Source organism: Eublepharis macularius, chromosome 14 (assembly GCF_028583425.1).
Source record: "Eublepharis macularius isolate TG4126 chromosome 14, MPM_Emac_v1.0, whole genome shotgun sequence".
In the NCBI taxonomy this organism is placed as follows: domain Eukaryota; kingdom Metazoa; phylum Chordata; class Lepidosauria; order Squamata; family Eublepharidae; genus Eublepharis; species Eublepharis macularius.
Window position 1 is genome coordinate 59,359,388 of NC_072803.1, and position 6,613 is coordinate 59,366,000.

The 6,613-nt window shown below is 49.0% G+C and overlaps 1 long non-coding RNA gene across 1 annotated transcript; it reads left to right on the forward strand.

The window, feature by feature from the left end:
• Positions 1–849: 849 nt before the first annotated feature.
• LOC129341814 (uncharacterized) lies at positions 850–5,888 on the forward strand. Its single transcript, XR_008598172.1, has 3 exons — positions 850–1,033; positions 4,778–4,902; positions 5,547–5,888. It is a non-coding gene; the product is annotated as an uncharacterized LOC129341814 (long non-coding RNA).
• Positions 5,889–6,613: the final 725 nt, after the last annotated feature.

Consider the following 6,613-nt stretch of genomic DNA (forward strand, 5'->3'; position numbering starts at 1 on the left):
GTGCCAACGTTCCTGCGCGCCTACCAAGCAGTCAAGTTGGGGCTTACTTCCGAGTAAACGCACTGAGGCTCTTGCTGCCGGGCTGCTGTCCCTCTGCACATTTCATGTGGGATTAGGGCCCACTGAAGTTTCGCTCCCGAGGGAACTCGCCTAGCAGGGGTTCGCAGGGCTGCGATTCTAAACGCGTTTCCTAGGGAGTAAGTTGTATGAGTTACTGCACCGGGGCGGGCTGCAGGCGTACGCACACCCCCTTGGAAATGGCCACTGCTCTATGCAATTGGGTCTACTTGGAAGGAAACGCGTTTGCGTCCAGTTGTAAACGAACGTGCTGTGATTTTTTAAAAAAATCGCTGTGCTTCCACCGCCCCATTTAAATGAATCTCGCAAAGGAAAGCCTGAGCATCCTTTTGCACATCGAAAGTGATAAAATATAAGTAATTAAATATAAATAATGATATGTTTGTGTTGTATACCGCTTTATGTTAAGCACGAACCCGCACATGTACAAAATTCACCACTTCCATTGCAGTGGGAAAGAAATATCATCACTGGCTATCAGATGCTCCTGTGCTCCAGTGTCCTCAGTAGCTGCAAGACAAGCAAAAAAAATTCAACAGGTGAAGCTTTCTGCCACGTGAGATGCAAGCCTTGGGAATCGCCTCCCTTGCTGCATTTGTGCTGAGGCTCAAAGGCCCTCAAGCCCCACAGACTGACCATGAGAGGGAAAAAAACAGCTTGCAAGCCAAGGATAGAGTGCCACTATATTTAGCTGGCCACCTGACCGGAAGAAAAACAGCTGAGCCGGTGATGTGAATGTTGCTTTGCTGTGAGTTGCCAGGAAAGCCACGAGAAAGGCCCCTTCAAATTATTCCATTTCTCTGAACACGGGCGGGGTGTGTGTTTCCCCACAGGTGCCATCAAGAAAAAGAGGGGACCGTTTAAATTTGCAGTGTACAGTGATTTTTTTTAAAAAATGGTGTATAACTTTTTTTTTTAGGGGATCATCTTATATGCAGGGTCATCTTCCTTCCTGGTAAGTATCATACTCAACTATAGCCTTGGGGGGTGGGCAGGAACCCCCCCCCCCCGTCTCTTCCCTAGAGCTGCACCCCTGGGCCGTAAACCTAACAGAATGGTCGGTTTCAGAAGCTGGCGTTTCGAAATCTTGCCCAGCAGGCTGTGAAAGAAGTAGTGGAACCGGAGACCTGCTGTTGGTCAGAGCAGACAAACAGTGCAATCCTAAGAAGAATAGCAAAGAGTCCAGTAGCACCTTTAAGACTAACCAAGAGAGCTGTGGTTCTCGAAAGCTTATGCTACAATAAAGTTGGTTAGTCTTAAAGGTGCTACTGGACTCTTTACCAGGGCTTCTTTTCTGGGAAAAGAGGTGGTGGAACTCAAGACCGCACACTGACGTCACTTTGCGTCAGCTAGAACAGTTTTTTAAAGTTTAAATCACCCTAGGCAAAAATGGTCACATGGCCGGTGGCCCCGCCCCCTGATCTCCAGACAGAGGGGAGTTTAGAGTGCCCTTTGCGCCGCTCCAGTGGCACAGAGGGCAATCTCAACTCCCCTCTGTCTGGAGATCGGGGCAGGGCCACCGGCCATGTGACCATTTTCAAGAGGTGTCAGAACTCCGTTCCACCACGTTCCAACTGAAAGAAAGCCCTGCTCTTTACTATTTTGCAACTACAAACTAACATGGCTAACTCCTCTGGATCCTAAGAAGAGTTATTCCAGTCTAACCCCTTTGAAATAAATAGGCTTAGACTGAAGTAACTGTGTTTAGGGTTGCACTGAAAACTGACCGAATGAGCGTAGATTATGGCTGATGTCTTAGTGAGCAGAGTGTCTGCTTTGTATGCAATCGGTTCCAGGTTGAATCCCTAGGTTCTCGGGTAGCAAACACTAGAGAATCCCCTTGTCAGAGCGGCTTCCAGTCGGAAAAGGCAATACTGATTCAGATAGACCAACAGCCTGTCTAGATACGGCAGCTTTGTGTGTAAGAAGGTCTAGAAGGTCTTTGCTTGTATGAATTTAAACTGCTGCTCTGATACCTAGTTTGGCCGTCACACACACTCATTTTGCTAACTAACCACTTGGGGATCCTGGATCGTAGTGAGAATGCAGAATACACATTTTAAAATAGTTTTTAAAAAAACTAATAAATAATGCATAAAGACCCCTTTGTTAACATTTAAAAAGTGGACCCATTTTTCAACTGCTGTACCTCACAGAGAAGTGGGATCCATTGTATTTCTTTTACCACCATCACCACTGCCTAAGGCAATCTGGACGTAACTTGCTGGGAAAGATCTTGCTGGGCTGCTGCTCTGGAGGGCTACTGGTGGGCAGCTCCTAGCTCAGCCTTGCGGCTGGTGAAGGAGCCAGGCCACGGGTTATTAGAACTGCAGTCGCTCCGTCCATTGCATATTCTCCACAGCACAAGGTTTGATATCTCCGGTGGTATGTTTACATTCTTAGATACCTGAGGAGCCAGCACAATAGATTACATAGCAGCAGCATCCTCACTCTTGCTTCAGACCCTTTGTTTTGAGGTTGGCAACAGAAACAACCAGTTTGGTGTAGTGGTTAAGAGCAGCAGGATTCTAACCTGGAGAACCGGGTTCGATTCCCCACTCCTCCGCTTGAAGCCAGCTGGGTGACCTTAGGTCAGTCACAGCTCTCACAGAGCTCTCTAAGCCCTACCCACCTCACAGGGTGTTTTGTTGTGGGGATAATAATAACACACTTTGTAAACTGCTCTGAGTGGGCATTACGTTGTCCTGAAGGGCGGTATATAAATTTACTATTGTTGTTGTTGTAGTTCGGGGTGGGATAACATCTTCCATAGTCCTGCCCATAACCCCCTAGAGGGATTTCAGTCTTGTGTAAGGAGACTCCAGTGGTCCACACAACTACATTCCAGCTTAGCTCAATCTTACATATCACCTACTACCTAGTCTAGGGTTGCTAGTCCCCTGCTGGGGGTGGGGGATCTCCCGCACCCACCGTCCATCCTCTGTTCCTGCTTACCTTGCCAGTGGGGGGAAAAGACGGGGGAAGGCGCCTCCCGGGGTGCATTCCTGGGCAGCACAGCGCATTCCCGTGCGCCACAGTGGGCCAATCCCGGCAGCGCTCCTGCACTGTACAGAGGGCCGTATTGGGTTCATTTCACTGCAAATCACAGGAGCACTCCGGGGTCTGTCACGCCATGCTGGCAGCATTCCTGCACACTGCAGTGGGCTGATTTGGGCCCCCAATGGGCCCGATTCGGCCCTGAACGGGCCAAAATTGTCCCACTGTCGAGTGCAGGAGCACTCCCAGGGCGGCATGGAGGCCTGCAGCATGACATCACTCGCCAGAAGAGACATCATCACACGGCCCCGGGACCACGCATGCGAGCATGACTAAAAAGGAGAGTGCCAGGTCTCCCACCTCCCACCCAGAGGGTAAGGGGACCCGGCAACTCAAACCCAGCCCTTTCAACTAGGGATGCCAAGGATTGAACCCAGGACCCTTTGCATGCAATGCCGATGCTCTTCCATTGAGCCACAGTCCCTCCCATGTGAACCCCAGAGGACTCTTCGTTCTAGTGATCAACATCTGTTACAGGTCCCTGGCCCCAGGGAGGCCCGCCTGGCATCAACCAGGGCCAGGGCCTTCTCGGTCCTGGCCCCAGCCTGGTGGAACACTCTGTCCAATGAAGCCAGGGCCCAGCAGAATTTGTTATCTTTCCGCCGGGCCTGCAGGACGGAGAAGTTCCGCCAGGCATACGGCCGATGCTAGGCGGAGCCCCCTGGCCGGTTGTGTCTAGAACACGCCCTCCCTACTAGTAACACCACCACCCCATCTCTTAAATATTCCCTGCTAGGATTCTCTGGAGATGGTCAAAGGGTGGTCGGTTGGGTTATTGTGCCACTATGTATATGTATTTGTATTTTAAATATGTAATTTTGAATGTTTTATGGTTTTTAAACTGGTATTAACTGTTGAATGTAGTTTAGAATTGTATGTTGGTTGTAATCCGCCCTGAGCCTCCTGCTGTTGGGAGGGCGGAATATAAATCGAATATCAATCAATCAATAAAATTGATTGCCACTGGAATTGTTGCCCTGGCCCAAGCCTAAGCCAAGCGGACCCTCCGGCAGCGCCATGGGCCACCATCACAGAGGTCCACTTGACTTTGCTTGCTCTTGGGCTGTTTTAATGTTCCAGGCTGATTCCTTCATTCGTGCCCCAAAGGCAGGAAAAGCCAATCAGTACCGTCATCTAGGCAGCCTTCAGACAGGTTGACTCCTGCTTCTGTGATGTCACAGTCACTCCATACAAGCACAAGACTGAAGTGTCTTAAAGCTTAACATGTTGGCACAAAATCCAGGATCAGCAGCATTTCTCTGTTGTTTTAAGCCAAGTTTCTAGTCCAGAAGGCTGTTGATCCAAACGTTTAAGCAGTGCCCTGTGACATTTCAGAAGAACACCAAGCAGGTGTTTCAGAGGGCAGGCATAGCTCTCCCCCTAACCAATAGGTCAATAAATTATATTCAGGTAATAGGTCAATAAATTATATTCAGATTTGCACATGCAGGTTATAGAATTCAAGCTACTGTCTTACGGAATTTTGCCACACGGGGGGCCAAATTTCAGAACCTAGAGTAGCAATATCTTAAGGCATTTATAGGAGGACTGCAGGGTTCAAATAGTTTCACTCAAACATTATCTTGGAGAAATGCTTACTGTCCTGTGAGGTAGGCTAGTAATATTATCCCTTATATTGCAGATGGGGAAGCAGCGGAGAGCAAGATGTTTGTCTGGCCACATCGTGAGTTCATAGGACCAGCAACATTCAAGCCAGGGACCATGCACATCGCAGACCTTTTTCTTAGGTTCTACCAGCTTCTATAGGTAAAAGGCACAGGAAACCTGCCAGTGTAACCCCCATGAGTTAATTGGTTTAGCCCGGTAGGGTGGAGTCACTATCTGGAACCAGAAGCTGCAAAAGAAGCTGGTTGCTGGGGAGCTTGATAACATTTTTATGTGCTCTTACCACCTTGAATAAGGTAATCAGAAACACGTTTTATGTGAACAATGACTAAGTGGTATATATGCAGGGCTTTTTTTCAGCAGAAATGCGGTGGAACGGAGTTCCAGCACCTCTTGAAAATGGTCACATGGCTGGTGGCCCTGCCCCCTGATCTCTAGACAGAGGGGAGTTTAGACTGCCCTCTACACCACTGGAGCGGCGCGGAGGGCAATCTAAACTCCCCTCTGTCCGGAGAGCAGGGGGCGGGGCCACCAGCCATGTGACCATTTTCGCCGAGGGAGATTTAAACTTTTAAAAACTTCCCCCTTGTTCCAGCTGACGTCATTGTACGGTCCTGGGAGCATGCGCGAACTTTGCGCACATGCATGTGGTACCAGGGTTACTACCTCCTGCCAAGAGTTGCCGCCTGTGCTGGCAACCCACTGAGTTCCACCACCTCTTTTCCCAGAAAAAAAGCCCTGTATAAATGTGTTATATTTAGTTTGGTATTATATTATTTTTGCAGGACTGTCATTCCCAAGCTGAAGACCGAAGCCTGGGTTCCAGTTGCTTCAGAATTAAGAGGACTGGAGAGAAGAACTCCGGCACTCAGTGGGATCCAAAAAGTTGGACCTTTCTTACCCAGCGTGGTTTCAAAGACAACCAGTTACTTGACTGATCTTAAAGACATCTTTGGCTGCAAGTTTCTGTTTTCGTTGCACCTATGAGTTTTTTTTTTTAAGTTGTATTATTCTGATTGTTGGAAGGTTTGGTGTAAAATTTTCTTATCTTACATTTGTGTTGCAAGTTCGGATTCTAAATTAGCCTCACAGAACCCAGACAAACAAATAAAGCAAACAGACAAACAAACAGATTATGCCAGCAAAAGAAAAAAAAATCACAATCCGTGAATGGAATTTTTAAAATCTCCGCACCTTCCCTGAATGCACGGGGCCCTGCGTCAAGGCTAGCAGAGCTCCAAGTGGCTGAGGGGAGGAGCGTTCACCGTGCCATTCCCTACAAGCCAGCCACATCAGAGGCGTGGGCCTCCATCCTACACTGAAGTCAGTGCTGGAATGAACTTCAGGTAGCGCAAATAAGACCCTCTGTCGTTTGCTGTTCTGAGTGAGCCCAGGCTTTCAACAGCCCTCGCAACAATACGCAGGGAAAGTCATGGTTGCCAAGTGGTCAAAGTGTTGGCTGAGGATTGGGGAGTCCTGCGTTCAAATCTCGACCACAAACACGAACCTCGCTGATTTGGGGCCAGTCACCGTCTCTCAGCCTAACCTCCCTCACAGGTTTGTTTGGAGATCAAAATACACACCGCATGTGCAGCTCCGAAATGAAGCAGGCGGCCCTGCTCCAGGGCCATTTCAGCTTGGGAAAACAGCAAAGGGGGGGGGGCAAGAGACCCTCCACGCTGTGATCCTGAGCTGAATCAAGCCCCGGCAGACTTTTAAAATGACATCGCCCGCAGTTACCGGGTGGCTGTAGGAAACATGAGGCAGATGTGACTCATTAGAAACTGTATTGTGTAGTTAGGCCCGTAGGGGCTGCCCACTTGAGAAGGGGGTAGGGCTCCTGTCCATTTCA